The 26,860-nt window shown below is 45.0% G+C and overlaps 51 non-coding genes and 6 pseudogenes across 51 annotated transcripts; 55 read left to right on the plus strand and 2 right to left on the minus strand.

The window, feature by feature from the left end:
• Positions 1–317: 317 nt before the first annotated feature.
• Positions 318–436, minus strand: LOC134111003 (5S ribosomal RNA). Its single transcript, XR_009944386.1, has one exon. It is a non-coding gene; the product is annotated as a 5S ribosomal RNA (ribosomal RNA).
• Positions 437–775: 339 nt separating this feature from the next.
• LOC134111147 (5S ribosomal RNA) lies at positions 776–894 on the minus strand. Its single transcript, XR_009944530.1, has one exon. It is a non-coding gene; the product is annotated as a 5S ribosomal RNA (ribosomal RNA).
• Positions 895–1,342: 448 nt separating this feature from the next.
• LOC134111004 (5S ribosomal RNA) lies at positions 1,343–1,461 on the plus strand. The gene has a single exon (XR_009944387.1). It is a non-coding gene; the product is annotated as a 5S ribosomal RNA (ribosomal RNA).
• A 339-nt stretch (positions 1,462–1,800) lies between these two features.
• Positions 1,801–1,919, plus strand: LOC134111059 (5S ribosomal RNA). The gene has a single exon (XR_009944442.1). It is a non-coding gene; the product is annotated as a 5S ribosomal RNA (ribosomal RNA).
• Positions 1,920–2,317: 398 nt separating this feature from the next.
• On the plus strand, positions 2,318–2,436 carry LOC134111005 (5S ribosomal RNA). Its single transcript, XR_009944388.1, has one exon. It is a non-coding gene; the product is annotated as a 5S ribosomal RNA (ribosomal RNA).
• A 394-nt stretch (positions 2,437–2,830) lies between these two features.
• LOC134111006 (5S ribosomal RNA) lies at positions 2,831–2,949 on the plus strand. Its single transcript, XR_009944389.1, has one exon. It is a non-coding gene; the product is annotated as a 5S ribosomal RNA (ribosomal RNA).
• A 339-nt stretch (positions 2,950–3,288) lies between these two features.
• LOC134111007 (5S ribosomal RNA) lies at positions 3,289–3,407 on the plus strand. Its single transcript, XR_009944390.1, has one exon. It is a non-coding gene; the product is annotated as a 5S ribosomal RNA (ribosomal RNA).
• Positions 3,408–3,805: 398 nt separating this feature from the next.
• Positions 3,806–3,924, plus strand: LOC134111008 (5S ribosomal RNA). The gene has a single exon (XR_009944391.1). It is a non-coding gene; the product is annotated as a 5S ribosomal RNA (ribosomal RNA).
• A 339-nt stretch (positions 3,925–4,263) lies between these two features.
• Positions 4,264–4,382, plus strand: LOC134111060 (5S ribosomal RNA). The gene has a single exon (XR_009944443.1). It is a non-coding gene; the product is annotated as a 5S ribosomal RNA (ribosomal RNA).
• Positions 4,383–4,780: 398 nt separating this feature from the next.
• LOC134111010 (5S ribosomal RNA) lies at positions 4,781–4,899 on the plus strand. The gene has a single exon (XR_009944393.1). It is a non-coding gene; the product is annotated as a 5S ribosomal RNA (ribosomal RNA).
• Positions 4,900–5,238: 339 nt separating this feature from the next.
• LOC134111011 (5S ribosomal RNA) lies at positions 5,239–5,357 on the plus strand. Its single transcript, XR_009944394.1, has one exon. It is a non-coding gene; the product is annotated as a 5S ribosomal RNA (ribosomal RNA).
• A 339-nt stretch (positions 5,358–5,696) lies between these two features.
• LOC134111155 (5S ribosomal RNA) lies at positions 5,697–5,815 on the plus strand. Its single transcript, XR_009944538.1, has one exon. It is a non-coding gene; the product is annotated as a 5S ribosomal RNA (ribosomal RNA).
• A 396-nt stretch (positions 5,816–6,211) lies between these two features.
• On the plus strand, positions 6,212–6,330 carry LOC134111188 (5S ribosomal RNA). The gene has a single exon (XR_009944570.1). It is a non-coding gene; the product is annotated as a 5S ribosomal RNA (ribosomal RNA).
• Positions 6,331–6,724: 394 nt separating this feature from the next.
• On the plus strand, positions 6,725–6,843 carry LOC134111012 (5S ribosomal RNA). The gene has a single exon (XR_009944395.1). It is a non-coding gene; the product is annotated as a 5S ribosomal RNA (ribosomal RNA).
• A 339-nt stretch (positions 6,844–7,182) lies between these two features.
• LOC134111411 (5S ribosomal RNA) lies at positions 7,183–7,301 on the plus strand. Its single transcript, XR_009944794.1, has one exon. It is a non-coding gene; the product is annotated as a 5S ribosomal RNA (ribosomal RNA).
• A 339-nt stretch (positions 7,302–7,640) lies between these two features.
• Positions 7,641–7,759, plus strand: LOC134111151 (5S ribosomal RNA). Its single transcript, XR_009944534.1, has one exon. It is a non-coding gene; the product is annotated as a 5S ribosomal RNA (ribosomal RNA).
• Positions 7,760–8,098: 339 nt separating this feature from the next.
• Positions 8,099–8,217, plus strand: LOC134111405 (5S ribosomal RNA). The gene has a single exon (XR_009944788.1). It is a non-coding gene; the product is annotated as a 5S ribosomal RNA (ribosomal RNA).
• A 344-nt stretch (positions 8,218–8,561) lies between these two features.
• LOC134111444 (5S ribosomal RNA) lies at positions 8,562–8,679 on the plus strand (annotated as a pseudogene).
• A 345-nt stretch (positions 8,680–9,024) lies between these two features.
• LOC134111013 (5S ribosomal RNA) lies at positions 9,025–9,143 on the plus strand. The gene has a single exon (XR_009944396.1). It is a non-coding gene; the product is annotated as a 5S ribosomal RNA (ribosomal RNA).
• A 339-nt stretch (positions 9,144–9,482) lies between these two features.
• LOC134111014 (5S ribosomal RNA) lies at positions 9,483–9,601 on the plus strand. The gene has a single exon (XR_009944397.1). It is a non-coding gene; the product is annotated as a 5S ribosomal RNA (ribosomal RNA).
• A 339-nt stretch (positions 9,602–9,940) lies between these two features.
• LOC134111015 (5S ribosomal RNA) lies at positions 9,941–10,059 on the plus strand. The gene has a single exon (XR_009944398.1). It is a non-coding gene; the product is annotated as a 5S ribosomal RNA (ribosomal RNA).
• Positions 10,060–10,454: 395 nt separating this feature from the next.
• Positions 10,455–10,573, plus strand: LOC134111065 (5S ribosomal RNA). Its single transcript, XR_009944448.1, has one exon. It is a non-coding gene; the product is annotated as a 5S ribosomal RNA (ribosomal RNA).
• A 339-nt stretch (positions 10,574–10,912) lies between these two features.
• On the plus strand, positions 10,913–11,031 carry LOC134111016 (5S ribosomal RNA). The gene has a single exon (XR_009944399.1). It is a non-coding gene; the product is annotated as a 5S ribosomal RNA (ribosomal RNA).
• A 344-nt stretch (positions 11,032–11,375) lies between these two features.
• Positions 11,376–11,493, plus strand: LOC134111445 (5S ribosomal RNA; annotated as a pseudogene).
• A 345-nt stretch (positions 11,494–11,838) lies between these two features.
• Positions 11,839–11,957, plus strand: LOC134111017 (5S ribosomal RNA). Its single transcript, XR_009944400.1, has one exon. It is a non-coding gene; the product is annotated as a 5S ribosomal RNA (ribosomal RNA).
• A 339-nt stretch (positions 11,958–12,296) lies between these two features.
• On the plus strand, positions 12,297–12,415 carry LOC134111018 (5S ribosomal RNA). The gene has a single exon (XR_009944401.1). It is a non-coding gene; the product is annotated as a 5S ribosomal RNA (ribosomal RNA).
• Positions 12,416–12,754: 339 nt separating this feature from the next.
• LOC134111019 (5S ribosomal RNA) lies at positions 12,755–12,873 on the plus strand. The gene has a single exon (XR_009944402.1). It is a non-coding gene; the product is annotated as a 5S ribosomal RNA (ribosomal RNA).
• A 395-nt stretch (positions 12,874–13,268) lies between these two features.
• On the plus strand, positions 13,269–13,387 carry LOC134111414 (5S ribosomal RNA). The gene has a single exon (XR_009944797.1). It is a non-coding gene; the product is annotated as a 5S ribosomal RNA (ribosomal RNA).
• Positions 13,388–13,726: 339 nt separating this feature from the next.
• LOC134111044 (5S ribosomal RNA) lies at positions 13,727–13,845 on the plus strand. Its single transcript, XR_009944427.1, has one exon. It is a non-coding gene; the product is annotated as a 5S ribosomal RNA (ribosomal RNA).
• Positions 13,846–14,184: 339 nt separating this feature from the next.
• LOC134111406 (5S ribosomal RNA) lies at positions 14,185–14,303 on the plus strand. The gene has a single exon (XR_009944789.1). It is a non-coding gene; the product is annotated as a 5S ribosomal RNA (ribosomal RNA).
• Positions 14,304–14,642: 339 nt separating this feature from the next.
• On the plus strand, positions 14,643–14,760 carry LOC134111446 (5S ribosomal RNA; annotated as a pseudogene).
• A 345-nt stretch (positions 14,761–15,105) lies between these two features.
• LOC134111021 (5S ribosomal RNA) lies at positions 15,106–15,224 on the plus strand. Its single transcript, XR_009944404.1, has one exon. It is a non-coding gene; the product is annotated as a 5S ribosomal RNA (ribosomal RNA).
• A 339-nt stretch (positions 15,225–15,563) lies between these two features.
• Positions 15,564–15,682, plus strand: LOC134111022 (5S ribosomal RNA). The gene has a single exon (XR_009944405.1). It is a non-coding gene; the product is annotated as a 5S ribosomal RNA (ribosomal RNA).
• A 395-nt stretch (positions 15,683–16,077) lies between these two features.
• Positions 16,078–16,196, plus strand: LOC134111066 (5S ribosomal RNA). The gene has a single exon (XR_009944449.1). It is a non-coding gene; the product is annotated as a 5S ribosomal RNA (ribosomal RNA).
• Positions 16,197–16,535: 339 nt separating this feature from the next.
• LOC134111045 (5S ribosomal RNA) lies at positions 16,536–16,654 on the plus strand. Its single transcript, XR_009944428.1, has one exon. It is a non-coding gene; the product is annotated as a 5S ribosomal RNA (ribosomal RNA).
• Positions 16,655–16,993: 339 nt separating this feature from the next.
• LOC134111407 (5S ribosomal RNA) lies at positions 16,994–17,112 on the plus strand. Its single transcript, XR_009944790.1, has one exon. It is a non-coding gene; the product is annotated as a 5S ribosomal RNA (ribosomal RNA).
• Positions 17,113–17,456: 344 nt separating this feature from the next.
• Positions 17,457–17,575, plus strand: LOC134111023 (5S ribosomal RNA). Its single transcript, XR_009944406.1, has one exon. It is a non-coding gene; the product is annotated as a 5S ribosomal RNA (ribosomal RNA).
• A 339-nt stretch (positions 17,576–17,914) lies between these two features.
• On the plus strand, positions 17,915–18,033 carry LOC134111046 (5S ribosomal RNA). Its single transcript, XR_009944429.1, has one exon. It is a non-coding gene; the product is annotated as a 5S ribosomal RNA (ribosomal RNA).
• A 339-nt stretch (positions 18,034–18,372) lies between these two features.
• Positions 18,373–18,491, plus strand: LOC134111409 (5S ribosomal RNA). Its single transcript, XR_009944792.1, has one exon. It is a non-coding gene; the product is annotated as a 5S ribosomal RNA (ribosomal RNA).
• Positions 18,492–18,835: 344 nt separating this feature from the next.
• Positions 18,836–18,954, plus strand: LOC134111024 (5S ribosomal RNA). The gene has a single exon (XR_009944407.1). It is a non-coding gene; the product is annotated as a 5S ribosomal RNA (ribosomal RNA).
• Positions 18,955–19,298: 344 nt separating this feature from the next.
• On the plus strand, positions 19,299–19,416 carry LOC134111447 (5S ribosomal RNA; annotated as a pseudogene).
• A 345-nt stretch (positions 19,417–19,761) lies between these two features.
• On the plus strand, positions 19,762–19,880 carry LOC134111025 (5S ribosomal RNA). Its single transcript, XR_009944408.1, has one exon. It is a non-coding gene; the product is annotated as a 5S ribosomal RNA (ribosomal RNA).
• A 339-nt stretch (positions 19,881–20,219) lies between these two features.
• LOC134111026 (5S ribosomal RNA) lies at positions 20,220–20,338 on the plus strand. The gene has a single exon (XR_009944409.1). It is a non-coding gene; the product is annotated as a 5S ribosomal RNA (ribosomal RNA).
• Positions 20,339–20,677: 339 nt separating this feature from the next.
• LOC134111027 (5S ribosomal RNA) lies at positions 20,678–20,796 on the plus strand. Its single transcript, XR_009944410.1, has one exon. It is a non-coding gene; the product is annotated as a 5S ribosomal RNA (ribosomal RNA).
• A 344-nt stretch (positions 20,797–21,140) lies between these two features.
• On the plus strand, positions 21,141–21,258 carry LOC134111448 (5S ribosomal RNA; annotated as a pseudogene).
• Positions 21,259–21,603: 345 nt separating this feature from the next.
• Positions 21,604–21,722, plus strand: LOC134111028 (5S ribosomal RNA). Its single transcript, XR_009944411.1, has one exon. It is a non-coding gene; the product is annotated as a 5S ribosomal RNA (ribosomal RNA).
• A 339-nt stretch (positions 21,723–22,061) lies between these two features.
• On the plus strand, positions 22,062–22,180 carry LOC134111029 (5S ribosomal RNA). The gene has a single exon (XR_009944412.1). It is a non-coding gene; the product is annotated as a 5S ribosomal RNA (ribosomal RNA).
• A 344-nt stretch (positions 22,181–22,524) lies between these two features.
• Positions 22,525–22,643, plus strand: LOC134111030 (5S ribosomal RNA). The gene has a single exon (XR_009944413.1). It is a non-coding gene; the product is annotated as a 5S ribosomal RNA (ribosomal RNA).
• A 339-nt stretch (positions 22,644–22,982) lies between these two features.
• On the plus strand, positions 22,983–23,101 carry LOC134111032 (5S ribosomal RNA). Its single transcript, XR_009944415.1, has one exon. It is a non-coding gene; the product is annotated as a 5S ribosomal RNA (ribosomal RNA).
• Positions 23,102–23,440: 339 nt separating this feature from the next.
• LOC134111033 (5S ribosomal RNA) lies at positions 23,441–23,559 on the plus strand. Its single transcript, XR_009944416.1, has one exon. It is a non-coding gene; the product is annotated as a 5S ribosomal RNA (ribosomal RNA).
• A 395-nt stretch (positions 23,560–23,954) lies between these two features.
• Positions 23,955–24,073, plus strand: LOC134111067 (5S ribosomal RNA). The gene has a single exon (XR_009944450.1). It is a non-coding gene; the product is annotated as a 5S ribosomal RNA (ribosomal RNA).
• Positions 24,074–24,412: 339 nt separating this feature from the next.
• On the plus strand, positions 24,413–24,531 carry LOC134111047 (5S ribosomal RNA). Its single transcript, XR_009944430.1, has one exon. It is a non-coding gene; the product is annotated as a 5S ribosomal RNA (ribosomal RNA).
• A 339-nt stretch (positions 24,532–24,870) lies between these two features.
• LOC134111410 (5S ribosomal RNA) lies at positions 24,871–24,989 on the plus strand. Its single transcript, XR_009944793.1, has one exon. It is a non-coding gene; the product is annotated as a 5S ribosomal RNA (ribosomal RNA).
• A 344-nt stretch (positions 24,990–25,333) lies between these two features.
• Positions 25,334–25,452, plus strand: LOC134111034 (5S ribosomal RNA). Its single transcript, XR_009944417.1, has one exon. It is a non-coding gene; the product is annotated as a 5S ribosomal RNA (ribosomal RNA).
• A 344-nt stretch (positions 25,453–25,796) lies between these two features.
• Positions 25,797–25,914, plus strand: LOC134111449 (5S ribosomal RNA; annotated as a pseudogene).
• A 345-nt stretch (positions 25,915–26,259) lies between these two features.
• On the plus strand, positions 26,260–26,378 carry LOC134111035 (5S ribosomal RNA). The gene has a single exon (XR_009944418.1). It is a non-coding gene; the product is annotated as a 5S ribosomal RNA (ribosomal RNA).
• Positions 26,379–26,717: 339 nt separating this feature from the next.
• Positions 26,718–26,836, plus strand: LOC134111036 (5S ribosomal RNA). Its single transcript, XR_009944419.1, has one exon. It is a non-coding gene; the product is annotated as a 5S ribosomal RNA (ribosomal RNA).
• Positions 26,837–26,860: the final 24 nt, after the last annotated feature.

Below are 26,860 nucleotides of genomic sequence, written 5' to 3' on the forward strand. Positions count from 1 at the left end.
TCTTAGCATTGGCAAGAGAGGTTCCTAAAACCTAAAGGGAACTTTACTTTTCTTCACTGGTAAATCTAACATGTTTGGTTAGCACCTGTATTTCAACGGCTAAATTACAAACAAAAGTATGCCAATTGTTAAATGTTGATCAACACTAATTTAGCAACCATGAAACGGAATCATGTTTGATAATATTGTCTAAATGCCTTTCATATCCAACGTTAAAACAACAATAAACATGCATCTCTTCAACAATGTGATATACTTTTTGTAATTTGTAGGTGTACAATCTGCGGCGCTCTGCAGCTTTCAGAGAGAAGTGAAAAAGCTTACGGCACCTGGGATTCCCAGGCGGTCTTCCATCCAGGTACTAACCAGGCCCTGCTCTGCTTAGCTTCCGAGATCAGACGAGATCGGGCGGAACCAGAGAGGTATGGCCGTAAGCTGCTTTTTATCTTTTTCCTAATCCTTTATAATGCGTCAAAAAATTATGTCACGCCTGCCGTTGGCATCTTTGTGTGGGTTAAATAAGGGTATGCAAAGAAGGCTGTGACATCCTATGGCGAAAATTGGATGGACTAGAGAAGACCCGCCCAGGAGTCCCAGCCAATCGGTGGATGGCCATTGCAGTCCCCGCCACCTCAAATGGCCTGACGATGGTATGGACGTAAGCCACCTTTCATCTTCTTCCTATTGCATCTCTTCTACAATGTGATAAACTTTTTACAATTGTGTAGGTGTACAAGCTACGGCGCTGGGCGGCTTTCAGAGAGAGAAGTGAAAAAGCTTACAGCACCTGGGATTCCCAGGCGGTCTTCCATCCAGGTACTAACCAGGCCCTGCTCTGCTTAGCTTCCGAGATCAGACGAGATCGGGCGGAACCAGAGAGGTATGACCGTAAGCTGCTTTTCATCTTTTTCCTAATCCTTTATAATGCGTCAAAGATAATCAGAAGAGTTTTTCACTTCTCTCTGAAAGCTGCAGAGCGCCGCAGATTGTACACCTACAAATTACAAAAAGTATATCACATTGTTGAAGAGATGCATGTTTAGTGTTGTTTTAACGTTGGATATGAAAGGAAATTAGACAATATTATCCAAAATGATTCCGTTTCATGTTTGCTAAATTGGTGTTGATCAACATTTACGATTGGCATACTATTGTTTGTAATTTAGCCGTTGAAATACAGGTGCTAACCAAACATGTTAGATTTACCAGTGAAGAAAAGTAAAGTTCCCTTCAGGTTTTAGGAACCTCTCTTGTCAATGCTAAGAACTGCTTCAATTTTAGAAAAAGAAACTTCTGATTATCTTTGACACGTTTTAAAGGATTAGGAAAAAGTTGAAAAGCAGCTTACGGCCATACCTCTCTGGTTCCGCCCGATCTCGTCTGATCTCGGAAGCTAAGCAGAGCAGGGCCTGGTTAGTACCTGGATGGAAGACCGCCTGGGAATCCCAGGTGCCGTAAGCTTTTTCACTTCTCTCTCTGAAAGCCGCCCAGCGCCGTAGCTTGTACACCTACACAATTGTAAAAAGTTGATCACATTGTAGAAGAGATGCAATAGGAAGAAGATGAAAGGTGGCTTACGTCCATACCATCGTCAGGCCATTTGAGGTGGCGGGGACTGCAATGGCCATCCACCGATTGGCTGGGACTCCTGGGCGGGTCTTCTCTAGTCCATCCAATTTTCGCCATAGGATGTCACAGCCTTCTTTGCATACCCTTATTTAACCCACACAAAGATGCCAACGGCAGGCGTGACATAATTTTTTGACGCATTATAAAGGATTAGGAAAAAGATAAAAAGCAGCTTACGGCCATACCTCTCTGGTTCCGCCCGATCTCGTCTGATCTCGGAAGCTAAGCAGAGCGGGGCCTGGTTAGTACCTGGATGGAAGACCGCCTGGGAATCCCAGGTGCCGTAAGCTTTTTCACTTCTCTCACCGAAAGCCGCCGAGCGCCGCAGATTGTACACCTACAAATTACAAAAAGTATATCACATTGTTGAAGAGATGCATGTTTAGTGTTGTTTTAACGTTGGATATGAAAGGCAATTAGACAATATTATCCAAAATGATTCCGTTTCATGGTTGCTAAATTAGTGTTGATCAACATTTAACAATTGGCATACTTTTGTTTGTAATTTAGCCGTTGAAATACAGGTGCTAACCCAACATGTTAGAATTGCCAGTGAAGAAAAGTAAAGTTACCTTCAGGTTTTAGAAACCTCTCTTGCCAATCCTAAGAACTGCTTCAATTTTAGAAAAAGAAACTCTTCTGATTATCTTTGACGCATTATAAAGGATTAGGAAAAAGATAAAAAGCAGCTTACGGCCATACCTCTCTGGTTCCGCCCGATCTCGTCTGATCTCGGAAGCTAAGCAGAGCAGGGCCTGGTTAGTACCTGGATGGAAGACCGCCTGGGAATCCCAGGTGCCGTAAGCTTTTTCACTTCTCTCTGAAAGCTGCAGAGCGCCGCAGATTGTACACCTACAAATTACAAAAAGTATATCACATTGTTGAAGAGATGCATGTTTAGTGTTGTTTTAACGTTGGATATGAAAGGAAATTAGACAATATTATCCAAAATGATTCCGTTTCATGATTGCTAAATTGGTGTTGATCAACATTTTACGATTGGCATACTATTGTTTGTAATTTAGCCGTTGAAATACAGGTGCTAACCAAACATGTTAGATTTACCAGTGAAGAAAAGTAAAGTTCCCTTCAGGTTTTAGGAACCTCTCTTGCCAATGCTAAGAACTGCTTCAATTTTAGAAAAAGAAACTTCTGATTATCTTTGACATGTTTTAAAGGATTAGGAAAAAGATGAAAAGCAGCTTACGGCCATACCTCTCTGGTTCCGCCCGATCTCGTCTGATCTCGGAAGCTAAGCAGAGCAGGGCCTGGTTAGTACCTGGATGGAAGACCGCCTGGGAATCCCAGGTGCCGTAAGCTTTTTCACTTCTCTCTCTGAAAGCCGCCCAGCGCCGTAGCTTGTACACCTACACAATTGTAAAAAGTTGATCACATTGTAGAAGAGATGCAATAGGAAGAAGATGAAAGGTGGCTTACGTCCATACCATCATCAGGCCATTTGAGGTGGCGGGGACTGCAATGGCCATCCACCGATTGGCTGGGACTCCTGGGCGGGTCTTCTCTAGTCCATCCAATTTTCGCCATAGGATGTCACAGCCTTCTTTGCATACCCTTATTTAACCCACACAAAGATGCCAACGGCAGGCGTGACATAATTTTTTGACGCATTATAAAGGATTAGGAAAAAGATAAAAAGCAGCTTACGGCCATACCTCTCTGGTTCCGCCCGATCTCGTCTGATCTCGGAAGCTAAGCAGAGCAGGGCCTGGTTAGTACCTGGATGGAAGACCGCCTGGGAATCCCAGGTGCCGTAAGCTTTTTCACTTCTCTCACCGAAAGCCGCCGAGCGCCGCAGATTGTACACCTACAAATTACAAAAAGTATATCACATTGTTGAAGAGATGCATGTTTAGTGTTGTTTTAACGTTGGATATGAAAGGCAATTAGACAATATTATCCAAAATGATTCCGTTTCATGGTTGCTAAATTAGTGTTGATCAACATTTAACAATTGGCATACTTTTGTTTGTAATTTAGCCGTTGAAATACAGGTGCTAACCCAACATGTTAGAATTGCCAGTGAAGAAAAGTAAAGTTACCTTCAGGTTTTAGAAACCTCTCTTGCCAATCCTAAGAACTGCTTCAATTTTAGAAAAAGAAACTCTTCTGATTATCTTTGACGCATTATAAAGGATTAGGAAAAAGATAAAAAGCAGCTTACGGCCATACCTCTCTGGTTCCGCCCGATCTCGTCTGATCTCGGAAGCTAAGCAGAGCAGGGCCTGGTTAGTACCTGGATGGAAGACCGCCTGGGAATCCCAGGTGCCGTAAGCTTTTTCACTTCTCTCTCTGAAAGCCGCCCAGCGCCGTAGCTTGTACACCTACACAATTGTAAAAAGTTGATCACATTGTAGAAGAGATGCAATAGGAAGAAGATGAAAGGTGGCTTACGTCCATACCATCATCAGGCCATTTGAGGTGGCGGGGACTGCAATGGCCATCCACCGATTGGCTGGGACTCCTGGGCGGGTCTTCTCTAGTCCATCCAATTTTCGCCATAGGATGTCACAGCCTTCTTTGCATACCCTTATTTAACCCACACAAAGATGCCAACGGCAGGCGTGACATAATTTTTTGACGCATTATAAAGGATTAGGAAAAAGATAAAAAGCAGCTTACGGCCATACCTCTCTGGTTCCGCCCGATCTCGTCTGATCTCGGAAGCTAAGCAGAGCGGGGCCTGGTTAGTACCTGGATGGAAGACCGCCTGGGAATCCCAGGTGCCGTAAGCTTTTTCACTTCTCTCACCGAAAGCCGCCGAGCGCCGCAGATTGTACACCTACAAATTACAAAAAGTATATCACATTGTTGAAGAGATGCATGTTTAGTGTTGTTTTAACGTTGGATATGAAAGGCAATTAGACAATATTATCCAAAATGATTCCGTTTCATGGTTGCTAAATTAGTGTTGATCAACATTTAACAATTGGCATACTTTTGTTTGTAATTTAGCCGTTGAAATACAGGTGCTAACCCAACATGTTAGAATTGCCAGTGAAGAAAAGTAAAGTTACCTTCAGGTTTTAGAAACCTCTCTTGCCAATCCTAAGAACTGCTTCAATTTTAGAAAAAGAAACTCTTCTGATTATCTTTGACGCATTATAAAGGATTAGGAAAAAGATAAAAAGCAGCTTACGGCCATACCTCTCTGGTTCCGCCCGATCTCGTCTGATCTCGGAAGCTAAGCAGAGCAGGGCCTGGTTAGTACCTGGATGGAAGACCGCCTGGGAATCCCAGGTGCCGTAAGCTTTTTCACTTCTCTCTCTGAAAGCCGCCCAGCGCCGTAGCTTGTACACCTACACAATTGTAAAAAGTTTATCACATTGTAGAAGAGATGCAATAGGAAGAAGATGAAAGGTGGCTTACGTCCATACCATCATCAGGCCATTTGAGGTGGCGGGGACTGCAATGGCCATCCACCGATTGGCTGGGACTCCTGGGCGGGTCTTCTCTAGTCCATCCAATTTTCGCCATAGGATGTCACAGCCTTCTTTGCATACCCTTATTTAACCCACACAAAGATGCCAACGGCAGGCGTGACATAATTTTTTGACGCATTATAAAGGATTAGGAAAAAGATAAAAAGCAGCTTACGGCCATACCTCTCTGGTTCCGCCCGATCTCGTCTGATCTCGGAAGCTAAGCAGAGCAGGGCCTGGTTAGTACCTGGATGGAAGACCGCCTGGGAATCCCAGGTGCCGTAAGCTTTTTCACTTCTCTCTCTGAAAGCCGCCCAGCGCCGTAGCTTGTACACCTACACAATTGTAAAAAGTTTATCACATTGTAGAAGAGATGCAATAGGAAGAAGATGAAAGGTGGCTTACGTCCATACCATCATCAGGCCATTTGAGGTGGCGGGGACTGCAATGGCCATCCACCGATTGGCTGGGACTCCTGGGCGGGTCTTCTCTAGTCCATCCAATTTTCGCCATAGGATGTCACAGCCTTCTTTGCATACCCTTATTTAACCCACACAAAGATGCCAACGGCAGGCGTGACATAATTTTTTGACGCATTATAAAGGATTAGGAAAAAGATAAAAAGCAGCTTACGGCCATACCTCTCTGGTTCCGCCCGATCTCGTCTGATCTCGGAAGCCAAGCAGAGCAGGGCCTGGTTAGTACCTGGATGGAAGACCGCCTGGGAATCCCAGGTGCCGTAAGCTTTTTCACTTCTCTCTGAAAGCTGCAGAGCGCCGCAGATTGTACACCTACAAATTACAAAAAGTATATCACATTGTTGAAGAGATGCATGTTTAGTGTTGTTTTAACGTTGGATATGAAAGGAAATTAGACAATATTATCCAAAATGATTCCGTTTCATGATTGCTAAATTGGTGTTGATCAACATTTAACAATTGGCATACTTTTGTTTGTAATTTAGCCGTTGAAATACAGGTGCTAACCCAACATGTTAGAATTGCCAGTGAAGAAAAGTAAAGTTACCTTCAGGTTTTAGAAACCTCTCTTGCCAATCCTAAGAACTGCTTCAATTTTTGAAAAAGAAACTCTTCTGATTATCTTTGACGCATTATAAAGGATTAGGAAAAAGATAAAAAGCAGCTTACGGCCATACCTCTCTGGTTCCGCCCGATCTCGTCTGATCTCGGAAGCTAAGCAGAGCAGGGCCTGGTTAGTACCTGGATGGAAGACTGCCTGGGAATCCCAGGTGCCGTAAGCTTTTTCACTTCTCTCTGAAAGCTGCAGAGCGCCGCAGATTGTACACCTACAAATTACAAAAAGTATATCACATTGTTGAAGAGATGCATGTTTATTGTTGTTTTAACGTTGGATATGAAAGGCATTTAGACAATATTATCAAACATGATTCCGTTTCATGGTTGCTAAATTAGTGTTGATCAACATTTAACAATTGGCATACTTTTGTTTGTAATTTAGCCGTTGAAATACAGTTGCTAACCAAACATGTTAGATTTACCAGTGAAGAAAAGTAAAGTTCCCTTTAGGTTTTAGGAACCTCTCTTGCCAATGCTAAGAACTGCTTCAATTTTAGAAAAAGAAACTTCTGATTATCTTTGACACGTTTTAAAGGATTAGGAAAAAGATGAAAAGCAGCTTACGGCCATACCTCTCTGGTTCCGCCCGATCTCGTCTGATCTCGGAAGCTAAGCAGAGCAGGGCCTGGTTAGTACCTGGATGGAAGACCGCCTGGGAATCCCAGGTGCCGTAAGCTTTTTCACTTCTCTCTCTGAAAGCCGCCCAGCGCCGTAGCTTGTACACCTACACAATTGTAAAAAGTTGATCACATTGTAGAAGAGATGCAATAGGAAGAAGATGAAAGGTGGCTTACGTCCATACCATCGTCAGGCCATTTGAGGTGGCGGGGACTGCAATGGCCATCCACCGATTGGCTGGGACTCCTGGGCGGGTCTTCTCTAGTCCATCCAATTTTCGCCATAGGATGTCACAGCCTTCTTTGCATACCCTTATTTAACCCACACAAAGATGCCAACGGCAGGCGTGACATAATTTTTTGACGCATTATAAAGGATTAGGAAAAAGATAAAAAGCAGCTTACGGCCATACCTCTTTGGTTCCGCCCGATCTCGTCTGATCTCGGAAGCTAAGCAGACCAGGGCCTGGTTAGTACCTGGATGGAAGACCGCCTGGGAATCCCAGGTGCCGTAAGCTTTTTCACTTCTCTCTCTGAAAGCCGCCCAGCGCCGTAGCTTGTACACCTACACAATTCTAAAAAGTTGATCACATTGTAGAAGAGATGCAATAGGAAGAAGATGAAAGGTGGCTTACGTCCATACCATCGTCAGGCCATTTGAGGTGGCGGGGACTGCAATGGCCATCCACCGATTGGCTTGGACTCCTGGGCGGGTCTTCTCTAGTCCATCCAATTTTCGCCATAGGATGTCACAGCCTTCTTTGCATACCCTTATTTAACCCACACAAAGATGCCAACGGCAGGCGTGACATAATTTTTTGACGCATTATAAAGGATTAGGAAAAAGATAAAAAGCAGCTTACGGCCATACCTCTCTGGTTCCGCTCGATCTCGTCTGATCTCGGAAGCTAAGCAGAGCAGGGCCTGGTTAGTACCTGGATGGAAGACCGCCTGGGAATCCCAGGTGCCGTAAGCTTTTTCACTTCTCTCTCTGAAAGCCGCCCAGCGCCGTAGCTTGTACACCTACACAATTGTAAAAAGTTTATCACATTGTAGAAGAGATGCAATAGGAAGAAGATGAAAGGTGGCTTACGTCCATACCATCATCAGGCCATTTGAGGTGGCGGGGACTGCAATGGCCATCCACCGATTGGCTGGGACTCCTGGGCGGGTCTTCTCTAGTCCATCCAATTTTCGCCATAGGATGTCACAGCCTTCTTTGCATACCCTTATTTAACCCACACAAAGATGCCAACGGCAGGCGTGACATAATTTTTTGACGCATTATAAAGGATTAGGAAAAAGATAAAAAGCAGCTTACGGCCATACCTCTCTGGTTCCGCCCGATCTCGTCTGATCTCGGAAGCTAAGCAGAGCAGGGACTGGTTAGTACCTGGATGGAAGACCGCCTGGGAATCCCAGGTGCCGTAAGCTTTTTCACTTCTCTCTCTGAAAGCCGCCGAGCGCCGCAGATTGTACACCTGTTTTAACGTTGGATATGAAAGGAAATTAGACAATATTATCCAAAATGATTCCGTTTCATGATTGCTAAATTAGTGTTGATCAACATTTACGATTGGCATACTGTTGTTTGTAATTTAGCCGTTGAAATACAGGTGCTAACCCAACATGTTAGAATTGCCAGTGAAGAAAAGTAAAGTTACCTTCAGGCTTTAGGAACCTCTCTTGCCAATGCTAAGAACTGCTTCAATTTTAGAAAAAGAAACTTCTGATTATCTTTGACACGTTTTAAAGGATTAGGAAAAAGATGAAAAGCAGCTTACGGCCATACCTCTCTGGTTCCGCCCGATTTGTCTGATCTCGGAAGCTAAGCAGAGCAGGGCCTGGTTAGTACCTGGATGGAAGACCGCCTGGGAATCCCAGGTGCCGTAAGCTTTTTCACTTCTCTCTCTGAAAGCCGCCGAGCGCCGCAGATTGTACACCTGTTTTAACGTTGGATATGAAAGGAAATTAGACAATATTATCCAAAATGATTCCGTTTCATGATTGCTAAATTAGTGTTGATCAACATTTTACGATTGGCATACTTTTGTTTGTAATTTAGCCGTTGAAATACAGGTGCTAACCAAACATGTTAGATTTACCAGTGAAGAAAAGTAAAGTTCCCTTCAGGTTTTAGGAACCTCTCTTGCCAATGCTAAGAACTGCTTCAATTTTAGAAAAAGAAACTTCTGATTATCTTTGACACGTTTTAAAGGATTAGGAAAAAGTTGAAACGCAGCTTACGGCCATACCTCTCTGGTTCCGCCCGATCTCGTCTGATCTCGGAAGCTAAGCAGAGCAGGGCCTGGTTAGTACCTGGATGGAAGACCGCCTGGGAATCCCAGGTGCCGTAAGCTTTTTCACTTCTCTCTCTGAAAGCCGCCCAGCGCCGTAGCTTGTACACCTACACAATTGTAAAAAGTTGATCACATTGTAGAAGAGATGCAATAGGAAGAAGATGAAAGGTGGCTTACGTCCATACCATCGTCAGGCCATTTGAGGTGGCGGGGACTGCAATGGCCATCCACCGATTGGCTGGGACTCCTGTGCGGGTCTTCTCTAGTCCATCCAATTTTCGCCATAGGATGTCACAGCCTTCTTTGCATACCCTTATTTAACCCACACAAAGATGCCAACGGCAGGCGTGACATAAATTTTTGACGCATTATAAAGGATTAGGAAAAAGATAAAAAGCAGCTTACGGCCATACCTCTCTGGTTCCGCCCGATCTCGTCTGATCTCGGAAGCTAAGCAGAGCAGGGCCTGGTTAGTACCTGGATGGAAGACCGCCTGGGAATCCCAGGTGCCGTAAGCTTTTTCACTTCTCTCTCTGAAAGCCGCCCAGCGCCGTAGCTTGTACACCTACACAATTGTAAAAAGTTGATCACATTGTAGAAGAGATGCAATAGGAAGAAGATGAAAGGTGGCTTACGTCCATACCATCGTCAGGCCATTTGAGGTGGCGGGGACTGCAATGGCCATCCACCGATTGGCTGGGACTCCTGGGCGGGTCTTCTCTAGTCCATCCAATTTTCGCCATAGGATGTCACAGCCTTCTTTGCATACCCTTATTTAACCCACACAAAGATGCCAACGGCAGGCGTGACATAATTTTTTGACGCATTATAAAGGATTAGGAAAAAGATAAAAAGCAGCTTACGGCCATACCTCTCTGGTTCCGCCCGATCTCGTCTGATCTCGGAAGCTAAGCAGAGCAGGGCCTGGTTAGTACCTGGATGGAAGACCGCCTGGGAATCCCAGGTGCCGTAAGCTTTTTCACTTCTCTCTCCGAAAGCCGCCGAGCGCCGCAGATTGTACACCTACAAATTACAAAAAGTATATCACATTGTTGAAGAGATGCATGTTTATTGTTGTTTTAACGTTGGATATGAAAGGCATTTAGACAATATTATCAAACATGATTCCGTTTCATGTTTGCTAAATTGGTGTTGATCAACATTTACGATTGGCATACTGTTGTTTGTAATTTAGCCGTTGAAATACAGGTGCTAACCAAACATGTTAGATTTACCAGTGAAGAAAAGTAAAGTTCCCTTTAGGTTTTAGGAACCTCTCTTGCCAATGCTAAGAACTGCTTCAATTTTAGAAAAAGAAACTTCTGATTATCTTTGACACGTTTTAAAGGATTAGGAAAAAGATGAAAAGCAGTTTACGGCCATACCTCTCTGGTTCCGCCCGATCTCGTCTGATCTCGGAAGCTAAGCAGAGCAGGGCCTGGTTAGTACCTGGATGGAAGACCGCCTGGGAATCCCAGGTGCCGTAAGCTTTTTCACTTCTCTCTCTGAAAGCCGCCCAGCGCCGTAGCTTGTACACCTACACAATTGTAAAAAGTTGATCACATTGTAGAAGAGATGCAATAGGAAGAAGATGAAAGGTGGCTTACGTCCATACCATCGTCAGGCCATTTGAGGTGGCAGGGACTGCAATGGCCATCCACCGATTGGCTGGGACTCCTGGGCGGGTCTTCTCTAGTCCATCCAATTTTCGCCATAGGATGTCACAGCCTTCTTTGCATACCCTTATTTAACCCACACAAAGATGCCAATGGCAGGCGTGACATAATTTTTTGACGCATTATAAAGGATTAGGAAAAAGATAAAGAGCAGCTTACGGCCATACCTCTCTGGTTCCGCCCGATCTCGTCTGATCTCGGAAGCTAAGCAGAGCAGGGCCTGGTTAGTACCTGGATGGAAGACCGCCTGGGAATCCCAGGTGCCGTAAGCTTTTTCACTTCTCTCTCTGAAAGCCGCCGAGCGCCGCAGATTGTACACCTGTTTTAACGTTGGATATGAAAGGAAATTAGACAATATTATCCAAAATGATTCCGTTTCATGATTGCTAAATTAGTGTTGATCAACATTTACGATTGGCATACTGTTGTTTGTAATTTAGCCGTTGAAATACAGGTGCTAACCCAACATGTTAGAATTGCCAGTGAAGAAAAGTAAAGTTACCTTCAGGCTTTAGGAACCTCTCTTGCCAATGCTAAGAACTGCTTCAATTTTAGAAAAAGAAACTTCTGATTATCTTTGACACGTTTTAAAGGATTAGGAAAAAGATGAAAAGCAGCTTACGGCCATACCTCTCTGGTTCCGCCCGATTTGTCTGATCTCGGAAGCTAAGCAGAGCAGGGCCTGGTTAGTACCTGGATGGAAGACCGCCTGGGAATCCCAGGTGCCGTAAGCTTTTTCACTTCTCTCTCTGAAAGCCGCCGAGCGCCGCAGATTGTACACCTGTTTTAACGTTGGATATGAAAGGAAATTAGACAATATTATCCAAAATGATTCCGTTTCATGATTGCTAAATTAGTGTTGATCAACATTTTACGATTGGCATACTATTGTTTGTAATTTAGCCGTTGAAATACAGGTGCTAACCAAACATGTTAGATTTACCAGTGAAGAAAAGTAAAGTTCCCTTCAGGTTTTAGGAACCTCTCTTGCCAATGCTAAGAACTGCTTCAATTTTAGAAAAAGAAACTTCTGATTATCTTTGACACGTTTTAAAGGATTAGGAAAAAGTTGAAACGCAGCTTACGGCCATACCTCTCTGGTTCCGCCCGATCTCGTCTGATCTCGGAAGCTAAGCAGAGCAGGGCCTGGTTAGTACCTGGATGGAAGACCGCCTGGGAATCCCAGGTGCCGTAAGCTTTTTCACTTCTCTCTCTGAAAGCCGCCCAGCGCCGTAGCTTGTACACCTACACAATTGTAAAAAGTTGATCACATTGTAGAAGAGATGCAATAGGAAGAAGATGAAAGGTGGCTTACGTCCATACCATCGTCAGGCCATTTGAGGTGGCGGGGACTGCAATGGCCATCCACCGATTGGCTGGGACTCCTGTGCGGGTCTTCTCTAGTCCATCCAATTTTCGCCATAGGATGTCACAGCCTTCTTTGCATACCCTTATTTAACCCACACAAAGATGCCAACGGCAGGCGTGACATAAATTTTTGACGCATTATAAAGGATTAGGAAAAAGATAAAAAGCAGCTTACGGCCATACCTCTCTGGTTCCGCCCGATCTCGTCTGATCTCGGAAGCTAAGCAGAGCAGGGCCTGGTTAGTACCTGGATGGAAGACCGCCTGGGAATCCCAGGTGCCGTAAGCTTTTTCACTTCTCTCTCTGAAAGCCGCCCAGCGCCGTAGCTTGTACACCTACACAATTGTAAAAAGTTGATCACATTGTAGAAGAGATGCAATAGGAAGAAGATGAAAGGTGGCTTACGTCCATACCATCGTCAGGCCATTTGAGGTGGCGGGGACTGCAATGGCCATCCACCGATTGGCTGGGACTCCTGGGCGGGTCTTCTCTAGTCCATCCAATTTTCGCCATAGGATGTCACAGCCTTCTTTGCATACCCTTATTTAACCCACACAAAGATGCCAACGGCAGGCGTGACATAATTTTTTGACGCATTATAAAGGATTAGGAAAAAGATAAAAAGCAGCTTACGGCCATACCTCTCTGGTTCCGCCCGATCTCGTCTGATCTCGGAAGCTAAGCAGAGCAGGGCCTGGTTAGTACCTGGATGGAAGACCGCCTGGGAATCCCAGGTGCCGTAAGCTTTTTCACTTCTCTCTCCGAAAGCCGCCGAGCGCCGCAGATTGTACACCTACAAATTACAAAAAGTATATCACATTGTTGAAGAGATGCATGTTTATTGTTGTTTTAACGTTGGATATGAAAGGCATTTAGACAATATTATCAAACATGATTCCGTTTCATGTTTGCTAAATTGGTGTTGATCAACATTTACGATTGGCATACTGTTGTTTGTAATTTAGCCGTTGAAATACAGGTGCTAACCAAACATGTTAGATTTACCAGTGAAGAAAAGTAAAGTTCCCTTTAGGTTTTAGGAACCTCTCTTGCCAATGCTAAGAACTGCTTCAATTTTAGAAAAAGAAACTTCTGATTATCTTTGACACGTTTTAAAGGATTAGGAAAAAGATGAAAAGCAGTTTACGGCCATACCTCTCTGGTTCCGCCCAATCTCGTCTGATCTCGGAAGCTAAGCAGAGCAGGGCCTGGTTAGTACCTGGATGGAAGACCGCCTGGGAATCCCAGGTGCCGTAAGCTTTTTCACTTCTCTCTCTGAAAGCCGCCCAGCGCCGTAGCTTGTACACCTACACAATTGTAAAAAGTTGATCACATTGTAGAAGAGATGCAATAGGAAGAAGATGAAAGGTGGCTTACGTCCATACCATCGTCAGGCCATTTGAGGTGGCAGGGACTGCAATGGCCATCCACCGATTGGCTGGGACTCCTGGGCGGGTCTTCTCTAGTCCATCCAATTTTCGCCATAGGATGTCACAGCCTTCTTTGCATACCCTTATTTAACCCACACAAAGATGCCAATGGCAGGCGTGACATAATTTTTTGACGCATTATAAAGGATTAGGAAAAAGATAAAGAGCAGCTTACGGCCATACCTCTCTGGTTCCGCCCGATCTCGTCTGATCTCGGAAGCTAAGCAGAGCAGGGCCTGGTTAGTACCTGGATGGAAGACCGCCTGGGAATCCCAGGTGCCGTAAGCATTTTCACTTCTCTCTCTGAAAGCCGCCCAGCGCCGTAGCTTGTACACCTACACAATTGTAAAAAGTTTATCACATTGTAGAAGAGATGCAATAGGAAGAAGATGAAAGGTGGCTTACGTCCATACCATCATCAGGCCATTTGAGGTGGCGGGGACTGCAATGGCCATCCACCGATTGGCTGGGACTCCTGGGCGGGTCTTCTCTAGTCCATCCAATTTTCGCCATAGGATGTCACAGCCTTCTTTGCATACCCTTATTTAACCCACACAAAGATGCCAACGGCAGGCGTGACATAATTTTTTGACGCATTATAAAGGATTAGGAAAAAGATAAAAAGCAGCTTACGGCCATACCTCTCTGGTTCCGCCCGATCTCGTCTGATCTCGGAAGCTAAGCAGAGCAGGGACTGGTTAGTACCTGGATGGAAGACCGCCTGGGAATCCCAGGTGCCGTAAGCTTTTTCACTTCTCTCTCTGAAAGCCGCCCAGCGCCGTAGCTTGTACACCTACACAATTGTAAAAAGTTGATCACATTGTAGAAGAGATGCAATAGGAAGAAGATGAAAGGTGGCTTACGTCCATACCATCGTCAGGCCATTTGAGGTGGCGGGGACTGCAATGGCCATCCACCGATTGGCTGGGACTCCTGGGCGGGTCTTCTCTAGTCCATCCAATTTTCGCCATAGGATGTCACAGCCTTCTTTGCATACCCTTATTTAACCCACACAAAGATGCCAACGGCAGGCGTGACATAATTTTTTGACGCATTATAAAGGATTAGGAAAAAGATAAAAAGCAGCTTACGGCCATACCTCTCTGGTTCCGCCCGATTTGTCTGATCTCGGAAGCTAAGCAGAGCAGGGCCTGGTTAGTACCTGGATGGAAGACCGCCTGGGAATCCCAGGTGCCGTAAGCTTTTTCACTTCTCTCTCTGAAAGCCGCCGAGCGCCGCAGATTGTACACCTGTTTTAACGTTGGATATGAAAGGAAATTAGACAATATTATCCAAAATGATTCCGTTTCATGATTGCTAAATTAGTGTTGATCAACATTTTACGATTGGCATACTATTGTTTGTAATTTAGCCGTTGAAATACAGGTGCTAACCAAACATGTTAGATTTACCAGTGAAGAAAAGTAAAGTTCCCTTCAGGTTTTAGGAACCTCTCTTGCCAATGCTAAGAACTGCTTCAATTTTAGAAAAAGAAACTTCTGATTATCTTTGACACGTTTTAAAAGATTAGGAAAAAGTTGAAACGCAGCTTACGGCCATACCTCTCTGGTTCCGCCCGATCTCGTCTGATCTCGGAAGCTAAGCAGAGCAGGGCCTGGTTAGTACCTGGATGGAAGACCGCCTGGGAATCCCAGGTGCCGTAAGCTTTTTCACTTCTCTCTCTGAAAGCCGCCCAGCGCCGTAGCTTGTACACCTACACAATTGTAAAAAGTTGATCACATTGTAGAAGAGATGCAATAGGAAGAAGATGAAAGGTGGCTTACGTCCATACCATCGTCAGGCCATTTGAGGTGGCGGGGACTGCAATGGCCATCCACCGATTGGCTGGGACTCCTGGGCGGGTCTTCTCTAGTCCATCCAATTTTCGCCATAGGATGTCACAGCCTTCTTTGCATACCCTTATTTAACCCACACAAAGATGCCAACGGCAGGCGTGACATAATTTTTTGACGCATTATAAAGGATTAGGAAAAAGATAAAAAGCAGCTTACGGCCATACCTCTCTGGTTCCGCCCGATCTCGTCTGATCTCGGAAGCTAAGCAGAGCAGGGCCTGGTTAGTACCTGGATGGAAGACCGCCTGGGAATCCCAGGTGCCGTAAGCTTTTTCACTTCTCTCTCCGAAAGCCGCCGAGCGCCGCAGATTGTACACCTACAAATTACAAAAAGTATATCACATTGTTGAAGAGATGCATGTTTATTGTTGTTTTAACGTTGGATATGAAAGGCATTTAGACAATATTATCAAACATGATTCCGTTTCATGTTTGCTAAATTGGTGTTGATCAACATTTACTATTGGCATACTGTTGTTTGTAATTTAGCCGTTGAAATACAGGTGCTAACCAAACATGTTAGATTTACCAGTGAAGAAAAGTAAAGTTCCCTTTAGGTTTTAGGAACCTCTCTTGCCAATGCTAAGAACTGCTTCAATTTTAGAAAAAGAAACTTCTGATTATCTTTGACACGTTTTAAAGGATTAGGAAAAAGATGAAAAGCAGTTTACGGCCATACCTCTCTGGTTCCGCCCGATCTCGTCTGATCTCGGAAGCTAAGCAGAGCAGGGCCTGGTTAGTACCTGGATGGAAGACCGCCTGGGAATCCCAGGTGCCGTAAGCTTTTTCACTTCTCTCTCTGAAAGCCGCCCAGCGCCGTAGCTTGTACACCTACACAATTGTAAAAAGTTGATCACATTGTAGAAGAGATGCAATAGGAAGAAGATGAAAGGTGGCTTACGTCCATACCATCGTCAGGCCATTTGAGGTGGCAGGGACTGCAATGGCCATCCACCGATTGGCTGGGACTCCTGGGCGGGTCTTCTCTAGTCCATCCAATTTTCGCCATAGGATGTCACAGCCTTCTTTGCATACCCTTATTTAACCCACACAAAGATGCCAATGGCAGGCGTGACATAATTTTTTGACGCATTATAAAGGATTAGGAAAAAGATAAAGAGCAGCTTACGGCCATACCTCTCTGGTTCCGCCCGATCTCGTCTGATCTCGGAAGCTAAGCAGAGCAGGGCCTGGTTAGTACCTGGATGGAAGACCGCCTGGGAATCCCAGGTGCCGTAAGCATTTTCACTTCTCTCTCTGAAAGCCGCCCAGCGCCGTAGCTTGTACACCTACACAATTGTAAAAAGTTTATCACATTGTAGAAGAGATGCAATAGGAAGAAGATGAAAGGTGGCTTACGTCCATACCATCATCAGGCCATTTGAGGTGGCGGGGACTGCAATGGCCATCCACCGATTGGCTGGGACTCCTGGGCGGGTCTTCTCTAGTCCATCCAATTTTCGCCATAGGATGTCACAGCCTTCTTTGCATACCCTTATTTAACCCACACAAAGATGCCAACGGCAGGCGTGACATAATTTTTTGACGCATTATAAAGGATTAGGAAAAAGATAAAAAGCAGCTTACGGCCATACCTCTCTGGTTCCGCCCGATCTCGTCTGATCTCGGAAGCTAAGCAGAGCAGGGACTGGTTAGTACCTGGATGGAAGACCGCCTGGGAATCCCAGGTGCCGTAAGCTTTTTCACTTCTCTCTCCGAAAGCCGCCGAGCGCCGCAGATTGTACACCTGTTTTAACGTTGGATATGAAAGGAAATTAGACAATATTATCCAAAATGATTCCGTTTCATGATTGCTAAATTAGTGTTGATCAACATTTACGATTGGCATACTGTTGTTTGTAATTTAGCCGTTGAAATACAGGTGCTAACCCAACATGTTAGAATTGCCAGTGAAGAAAAGTAAAGTTACCTTCAGGCTTTAGGAACCTCTCTTGCCAATGCTAAGAACTGCTTCAATTTTAGAATAAGAAACTTCTGATTATCTTTGACACGTTTTAAAGGATTAGGAAAAAGATGAAAAGCAGCTTACGGCCATACCTCTCTGGTTCCGCCCGATCTCGTCTGATCTCGGAAGCTAAGCAGAGCAGGGCCTGGTTAGTACCTGGATGGAAGACCGCCTGGGAATCCCAGGTGCCGTAAGCTTTTTCACTTCTCTCTCTGAAAGCCGCCCAGCGCCGTAGCTTGTACACCTACACAATTGTAAAAAGTTGATCACATTGTAGAAGAGATGCAATAGGAAGAAGATGAAAGGTGGCTTACGTCCATACCATCGTCAGGCCATTTGAGGTGGCAGGGACTGCAATGGCCATCCACCGATTGGCTGGGACTCCTGGGCGGGTCTTCTCTAGTCCATCCAATTTTCGCCATAGGATGTCACAGCCTTCTTTGCATACCCTTATTTAACCCACACAAAGATGCCAATGGCAGGCGTGACATAATTTTTTGACGCATTATAAAGGATTAGGAAAAAGATAAAGAGCAGCTTACGGCCATACCTCTCTGGTTCCGCCCGATCTCGTCTGATCTCGGAAGCTAAGCAGAGCAGGGCCTGGTTAGTACCTGGATGGAAGACCGCCTGGGAATCCCAGGTGCCGTAAGCATTTTCACTTCTCTCTCTGAAAGCCGCCCAGCGCCGTAGCTTGTACACCTACACAATTGTAAAAAGTTTATCACATTGTAGAAGAGATGCAATAGGAAGAAGATGAAAGGTGGCTTACGTCCATACCATCATCAGGCCATTTGAGGTGGCGGGGACTGCAATGGCCATCCACCGATTGGCTGGGACTCCTGGGCGGGTCTTCTCTAGTCCATCCAATTTTCGCCATAGGATGTCACAGCCTTCTTTGCATACCCTTATTTAACCCACACAAAGATGCCAACGGCAGGCGTGACATAATTTTTTGACGCATTATAAAGGATTAGGAAAAAGATAAAAAGCAGCTTACGGCCATACCTCTCTGGTTCCGCCCGATCTCGTCTGATCTCGGAAGCTAAGCAGAGCAGGGACTGGTTAGTACCTGGATGGAAGACCGCCTGGGAATCCCAGGTGCCGTAAGCTTTTTCACTTCTCTCTCCGAAAGCCGCCGAGCGCCGCAGATTGTACACCTGTTTTAACGTTGGATATGAAAGGAAATTAGACAATATTATCCAAAATGATTCCGTTTCATGATTGCTAAATTAGTGTTGATCAACATTTACGATTGGCATACTGTTGTTTGTAATTTAGCCGTTGAAATACAGGTGCTAACCCAACATGTTAGAATTGCCAGTGAAGAAAAGTAAAGTTACCTTCAGGCTTTAGGAACCTCTCTTGCCAATGCTAAGAACTGCTTCAATTTTAGAATAAGAAACTTCTGATTATCTTTGACACGTTTTAAAGGATTAGGAAAAAGATGAAAAGCAGCTTACGGCCATACCTCTCTGGTTCCGCCCGATCTCGTCTGATCTCGGAAGCTAAGCAGAGCAGGGCCTGGTTAGTACCTGGATGGAAGACCGCCTGGGAATCCCAGGTGCCGTAAGCTTTTTCACTTCTCTCTCTGAAAGCCGCCGAGCGCCGCAGATTGTACACCTGTTTTAACGTTGGATATGAAAGGAAATTAGACAATATTATCCAAAATGATTCCGTTTCATGATTGCTAAATTAGTGTTGATCAACATTTACGATTGGCATACTGTTGTTTGTAATTTAGCCGTTGAAATACAGGTGCTAACCCAACATGTTAGAATTGCCAGTGAAGAAAAGTAAAGTTACCTTCAGGCTTTAGGAACCTCTCTTGCCAATGCTAAGAACTGCTTCAATTTTAGAAAAAGAAACTTCTGATTATCTTTGACACGTTTTAAAGGATTAGGAAAAAGATGAAAAGCAGCTTACGGCCATACCTCTCTGGTTCCGCCCGATTTGTCTGATCTCGGAAGCTAAGCAGAGCAGGGCCTGGTTAGTACCTGGATGGAAGACCGCCTGGGAATCCCAGGTGCCGTAAGCTTTTTCACTTCTCTCTCTGAAAGCCGCCGAGCGCCGCAGATTGTACACCTGTTTTAACGTTGGATATGAAAGGAAATTAGACAATATTATCCAAAATGATTCCGTTTCATGATTGCTAAATTAGTGTTGATCAACATTTTACGATTGGCATACTATTGTTTGTAATTTAGCCGTTGAAATACAGGTGCTAACCAAACATGTTAGATTTACCAGTGAAGAAAAGTAAAGTTCCCTTCAGGTTTTAGGAACCTCTCTTGCCAATGCTAAGAACTGCTTCAATTTTAGAAAAAGAAACTTCTGATTATCTTTGACACGTTTTAAAGGATTAGGAAAAAGTTGAAACGCAGCTTACGGCCATACCTCTCTGGTTCCGCCCGATCTCGTCTGATCTCGGAAGCTAAGCAGAGCAGGGCCTGGTTAGTACCTGGATGGAAGACCGCCTGGGAATCCCAGGTGCCGTAAGCTTTTTCACTTCTCTCTCTGAAAGCCGCCCAGCGCCGTAGCTTGTACACCTACACAATTGTAAAAAGTTGATCACATTGTAGAAGAGATGCAATAGGAAGAAGATGAAAGGTGGCTTACGTCCATACCATCGTCAGGCCATTTGAGGTGGCGGGGACTGCAATGGCTATCCACCGATTGGCTGGGACTCCTGGGCGGGTCTTCTCTAGTCCATCCAATTTTCGCCATAGGATGTCACAGCCTTCTTTGCATACCCTTATTTAACCCACACAAAGATGCCAACGGCAGGCGTGACATAATTTTTTGACGCATTATAAAGGATTAGGAAAAAGATAAAAAGCAGCTTACGGCCATACCTCTCTGGTTCCGCCCGATCTCGTCTGATCTCGGAAGCTAAGCAGAGCAGGGCCTGGTTAGTACCTGGATGGAAGACCGCCTGGGAATCCCAGGTGCCGTAAGCTTTTTCACTTCTCTCTCTGAAAGCCGCCCAGCGCCGTAGCTTGTACACCTACACAATTGTAAAAAGTTGATCACATTGTAGAAGAGATGCAATAGGAAGAAGATGAAAGGTGGCTTACGTCCATACCATCGTCAGGCCATTTGAGGTGGCGGGGACTGCAATGGCCATCCACCGATTGGCTGGGACTCCTGGGCGGGTCTTCTCTAGTCCATCCAATTTTCGCCATAGGATGTCACAGCCTTCTTTGCATACCCTTATTTAACCCACACAAAGATGCCAACGGCAGGCGTGACATAATTTTTTGACGCATTATAAAGGATTAGGAAAAAGATAAAAAGCAGCTTACGGCCATACCTCTCTGGTTCCGCCCGATCTCGTCTGATCTCGGAAGCTAAGCAGAGCAGGGCCTGGTTAGTACCTGGATGGAAGACCGCCTGGGAATCCCAGGTGCCGTAAGCTTTTTCACTTCTCTCTCCGAAAGCCGCCGAGCGCCGCAGATTGTACACCTGTTTTAACGTTGGATATGAAAGGAAATTAGACAATATTATCCAAAATGATTCCGTTTCATGATTGCTAAATTAGTGTTGATCAACATTTACGATTGGCATACTGTTGTTTGTAATTTAGCCGTTGAAATACAGGTGCTAACCCAACATGTTAGAATTGCCAGTGAAGAAAAGTAAAGTTACCTTCAGGCTTTAGGAACCTCTCTTGCCAATGCTAAGAACTGCTTCAATTTTAGAAAAAGAAACTTCTGATTATCTTTGACACGTTTTAAAGGATTAGGAAAAAGATGAAAAGCAGCTTACGGCCATACCTCTCTGGTTCCGCCCGATTTGTCTGATCTCGGAAGCTAAGCAGAGCAGGGCCTGGTTAGTACCTGGATGGAAGACCGCCTGGGAATCCCAGGTGCCGTAAGCTTTTTCACTTCTCTCTCTGAAAGCCGCCGAGCGCCGCAGATTGTACACCTGTTTTAACGTTGGATATGAAAGGAAATTAGACAATATTATCCAAAATGATTCCGTTTCATGATTGCTAAATTAGTGTTGATCAACATTTTACGATTGGCATACTATTGTTTGTAATTTAGCCGTTGAAATACAGGTGCTAACCAAACATGTTAGATTTACCAGTGAAGAAAAGTAAAGTTCCCTTCAGGTTTTAGGAACCTCTCTTGCCAATGCTAAGAACTGCTTCAATTTTAGAAAAAGAAACTTCTGATTATCTTTGACACGTTTTAAAGGATTAGGAAAAAGTTGAAACGCAGCTTACGGCCATACCTCTCTGGTTCCGCCCGATCTCGTCTGATCTCGGAAGCTAAGCAGAGCAGGGCCTGGTTAGTACCTGGATGGAAGACCGCCTGGGAATCCCAGGTGCCGTAAGCTTTTTCACTTCTCTCTCTGAAAGCCGCCCAGCGCCGTAGCTTGTACACCTACACAATTGTAAAAAGTTGATCACATTGTAGAAGAGATGCAATAGGAAGAAGATGAAAGGTGGCTTACGTCCATACCATCGTCAGGCCATTTGAGGTGGCGGGGACTGCAATGGCTATCCACCGATTGGCTGGGACTCCTGGGCGGGTCTTCTCTAGTCCATCCAATTTTCGCCATAGGATGTCACAGCCTTCTTTGCATACCCTTATTTAACCCACACAAAGATGCCAACGGCAGGCGTGACATAATTTTTTGACGCATTATAAAGGATTAGGAAAAAGATAAAAAGCAGCTTACGGCCATACCTCTCTGGTTCCGCCCGATCTCGTCTGATCTCGGAAGCTAAGCAGAGCAGGGCCTGGTTAGTACCTGGATGGAAGACCGCCTGGGAATCCCAGGTGCCGTAAGCTTTTTCACTTCTCTCTCCGAAAGCCGCCGAGCGCCGCAGATTGTACACCTGTTTTAACGTTGGATATGAAAGGAAATTAGACAATATTATCCAAAATGATTCCGTTTCATGATTGCTAAATTAGTGTTGATCAACATTTACGATTGGCATACTGTTGTTTGTAATTTAGCCGTTGAAATACAGGTGCTAACCCAACATGTTAGAATTGCCAGTGAAGAAAAGTAAAGTTACCTTCAGGCTTTAGGAACCTCTCTTGCCAATGCTAAGAACTGCTTCAATTTTAGAAAAAGAAACTTCTGATTATCTTTGACACGTTTTAAAGGATTAGGAAAAAGATGAAAAGCAGCTTACGGCCATACCTCTCTGGTTCCGCCCGATCTCGTCTGATCTCGGAAGCTAAGCAGAGCAGGGCCTGGTTAGTACCTGGATGGAAGACCGCCTGGGAATCCCAGGTGCCGTAAGCTTTTTCACTTCTCTCTCTGAAAGCCGCCCAGCGCCGTAGCTTGTACACCTACACAATTGTAAAAAGTTGATCACATTGTAGAAGAGATGCAATAGGAAGAAGATGAAAGGTGGCTTACGTCCATACCATCGTCAGGCCATTTGAGGTGGCGGGGACTGCAATGGCCATCCACCGATTGGCTGGGACTCCTGGGCGGGTCTTCTCTAGTCCATCCAATTTTCGCCATAGGATGTCACAGCCTTCTTTGCATACCCTTATTTAACCCACACAAAGATGCCAACGGCAGGCGTGACATAATTTTTTGACGCATTATAAAGGATTAGGAAAAAGATAAAAAGCAGCTTACGGCCATACCTCTCTGGTTCCGCCCGATCTCGTCTGATCTCGGAAGCTAAGCAGAGCAGGGCCTGGTTAGTACCTGGATGGAAGACCGCCTGGGAATCCCAGGTGCCGTAAGCTTTTTCACTTCTCTCTCTGAAAGCCGCCCAGCGCCGTAGCTTGTACACCTACACAATTGTAAAAAGTTGATCACATTGTAGAAGAGATGCAATAGGAAGAAGATGAAAGGTGGCTTACGTCCATACCATCGTCAGGCCATTTGAGGTGGCGGGGACTGCAATGGCCATCCACCGATTGGCTGGGACTCCTGGGCGGGTCTTCTCTAGTCCATCCAATTTTCGCCATAGGATGTCACAGCCTTCTTTGCATACCCTTATTTAACCCACACAAAGATGCCAACGGCAGGCGTGACATAATTTTTTGACGCATTATAAAGGATTAGGAAAAAGATAAAAAGCAGCTTACGGCCATACCTCTCTGGTTCCGCCCGATCTCGTCTGATCTCGGAAGCTAAGCAGAGCAGGGCCTGGTTAGTACCTGGATGGAAGACCGCCTGGGAATCCCAGGTGCCGTAAGCTTTTTCACTTCTCTCTCCGAAAGCCGCCGAGCGCCGCAGATTGTACACCTACAAATTACAAAAAGAATATCACATTGTTGAAGAGATGCATGTTTAGTGTTGTTTTAACGTTGGATATGAAAGGAAATTAGACAATATTATCCAAAATGATTCCGTTTCATGATTGCTAAATTAGTGTTGATCAACATTTACGATTGGCATACTGTTGTTTGTAATTTAGCCGTTGAAATACAGGTGCTAACCAAACATGTTAGATTTACCAGTGAAGAAAAGTAAAGTTCCCTTTAGGTTTTAGGAACCTCTCTTGCCAATGCTAAGAACTGCTTCAATTTTAGAAAAAGAAACTTCTGATTATCTTTGACACGTTTTAAAGGATTAGGAAAAAGATGAAAAGCAGTTTACGGCCATACCTCTCTGGTTCCGCCCGATCTCGTCTGATCTCGGAAGCTAAGCAGAGCAGGGCCTGGTTAGTACCTGGATGGAAGACCGCCTGGGAATCCCAGGTGCCGTAAGCTTTTTCACTTCTCTCTCTGAAAGCCGCCCAGCGCCGTAGCTTGTACACCTACACAATTGTAAAAAGTTGATCACATTGTAGAAGAGATGCAATAGGAAGAAGATGAAAGGTGGCTTACGTCCATACCATCGTCAGGCCATTTGAGGTGGCAGGGACTGCAATGGCCATCCACCGATTGGCTGGGACTCCTGGGCGGGTCTTCTCTAGTCCATCCAATTTTCGCCATAGGATGTCACAGCCTTCTTTGCATACCCTTATTTAACCCACACAAAGATGCCAATGGCAGGCGTGACATAATTTTTTGACGCATTATAAAGGATTAGGAAAAAGATAAAGAGCAGCTTACGGCCATACCTCTCTGGTTCCGCCCGATCTCGTCTGATCTCGGAAGCTAAGCAGAGCAGGGCCTGGTTAGTACCTGGATGGAAGACCGCCTGGGAATCCCAGGTGCCGTAAGCATTTTCACTTCTCTCTCTGAAAGCCGCCCAGCGCCGTAGCTTGTACACCTACACAATTGTAAAAAGTTTATCACATTGTAGAAGAGATGCAATAGGAAGAAGATGAAAGGTGGCTTACGTCCATACCATCATCAGGCCATTTGAGGTGGCGGGGACTGCAATGGCCATCCACCGATTGGCTGGGACTCCTGGGCGGGTCTTCTCTAGTCCATCCAATTTTCGCCATAGGATGTCACAGCCTTCTTTGCATACCCTTATTTAACCCACACAAAGATGCCAACGGCAGGCGTGACATAATTTTTTGACGCATTATAAAGGATTAGGAAAAAGATAAAAAGCAGCTTACGGCCATACCTCTCTGGTTCCGCCCGATCTCGTCTGATCTCGGAAGCTAAGCAGAGCAGGGACTGGTTAGTACCTGGATGGAAGACCGCCTGGGAATCCCAGGTGCCGTAAGCTTTTTCACTTCTCTCTCCGAAAGCCGCCGAGCGCCGCAGATTGTACACCTGTTTTAACGTTGGATATGAAAGGAAATTAGACAATATTATCCAAAATGATTCCGTTTCATGATTGCTAAATTAGTGTTGATCAACATTTACGATTGGCATACTGTTGTTTGTAATTTAGCCGTTGAAATACAGGTGCTAACCCAACATGTTAGAATTGCCAGTGAAGAAAAGTAAAGTTACCTTCAGGCTTTAGGAACCTCTCTTGCCAATGCTAAGAACTGCTTCAATTTTAGAAAAAGAAACTTCTGATTATCTTTGACACGTTTTAAAGGATTAGGAAAAAGATGAAAAGCAGCTTACGGCCATACCTCTCTGGTTCCGCCCGATCTCGTCTGATCTCGGAAGCTAAGCAGAGCAGGGCCTGGTTAGTACCTGGATGGAAGACCGCCTGGGAATCCCAGGTGCCGTAAGCTTTTTCACTTCTCTCTCTGAAAGCCGCCGAGCGCCGCAGATTGTACACCTGTTTTAACGTTGGATATGAAAGGAAATTAGACAATATTATCCAAAATGATTCCGTTTCATGATTGCTAAATTAGTGTTGATCAACATTTACGATTGGCATACTGTTGTTTGTAATTTAGCCGTTGAAATACAGGTGCTAACCCAACATGTTAGAATTGCCAGTGAAGAAAAGTAAAGTTACCTTCAGGCTTTAGGAACCTCTCTTGCCAATGCTAAGAACTGCTTCAATTTTAGAAAAAGAAACTTCTGATTATCTTTGACACGTTTTAAAGGATTAGGAAAAAGATGAAAAGCAGCTTACGGCCATACCTCTCTGGTTCCGCCCGATTTGTCTGATCTCGGAAGCTAAGCAGAGCAGGGCCTGGTTAGTACCTGGATGGAAGACCGCCTGGGAATCCCAGGTGCCGTAAGCTTTTTCACTTCTCTCTCTGAAAGCCGCCGAGCGCCGCAGATTGTACACCTGTTTTAACGTTGGATATGAAAGGAAATTAGACAATATTATCCAAAATGATTCCGTTTCATGATTGCTAAATTAGTGTTGATCAACATTTTACGATTGGCATACTATTGTTTGTAATTTAGCCGTTGAAATACAGGTGCTAACCAAACATGTTAGATTTACCAGTGAAGAAAAGTAAAGTTCCCTTCAGGTTTTAGGAACCTCTCTTGCCAATGCTAAGAACTGCTTCAATTTTAGAAAAAGAAACTTCTGATTATCTTTGACACGTTTTAAAGGATTAGGAAAAAGTTGAAACGCAGCTTACGGCCATACCTCTCTGGTTCCGCCCGATCTCGTCTGATCTCGGAAGCTAAGCAGAGCAGGGCCTGGTTAGTACCTGGATGGAAGACCGCCTGGGAATCCCAGGTGCCGTAAGCTTTTTCACTTCTCTCTCTGAAAGCCGCCCAGCGCCGTAGCTTGTACACCTACACAATTGTAAAAAGTTGATCACATTGTAGAAGAGATGCAATAGGAAGAAGATGAAAGGTGGCTTACGTCCATACCATCGTCAGGCCATTTGAGGTGGCGGGGACTGCAATGGCCATCCACCGATTGGCTGGGACTCCTGGGCGGGTCTTCTCTAGTCCATCCAATTTTCGCCATAGGATGTCACAGCCTTCTTTGCATACCCTTATTTAACCCACACAAAGATGCCAACGGCAGGCGTGACATAATTTTTTGACGCATTATAAAGGATTAGGAAAAAGATAAAAAGCAGCTTACGGCCATACCTCTCTGGTTCCGCCCGATCTCGTCTGATCTCGGAAGCTAAGCAGAGCAGGGCCTGGTTAGTACCTGGATGGAAGACCGCCTGGGAATCCCAGGTGCCGTAAGCTTTTTCACTTCTCTCTCTGAAAGCC

The sequence above is a fragment of the Pungitius pungitius genome, unplaced genomic scaffold (assembly GCF_949316345.1).
Source record: "Pungitius pungitius unplaced genomic scaffold, fPunPun2.1 scaffold_29, whole genome shotgun sequence".
In the NCBI taxonomy this organism is placed as follows: Eukaryota; Metazoa; Chordata; class Actinopteri; order Perciformes; family Gasterosteidae; genus Pungitius; species Pungitius pungitius.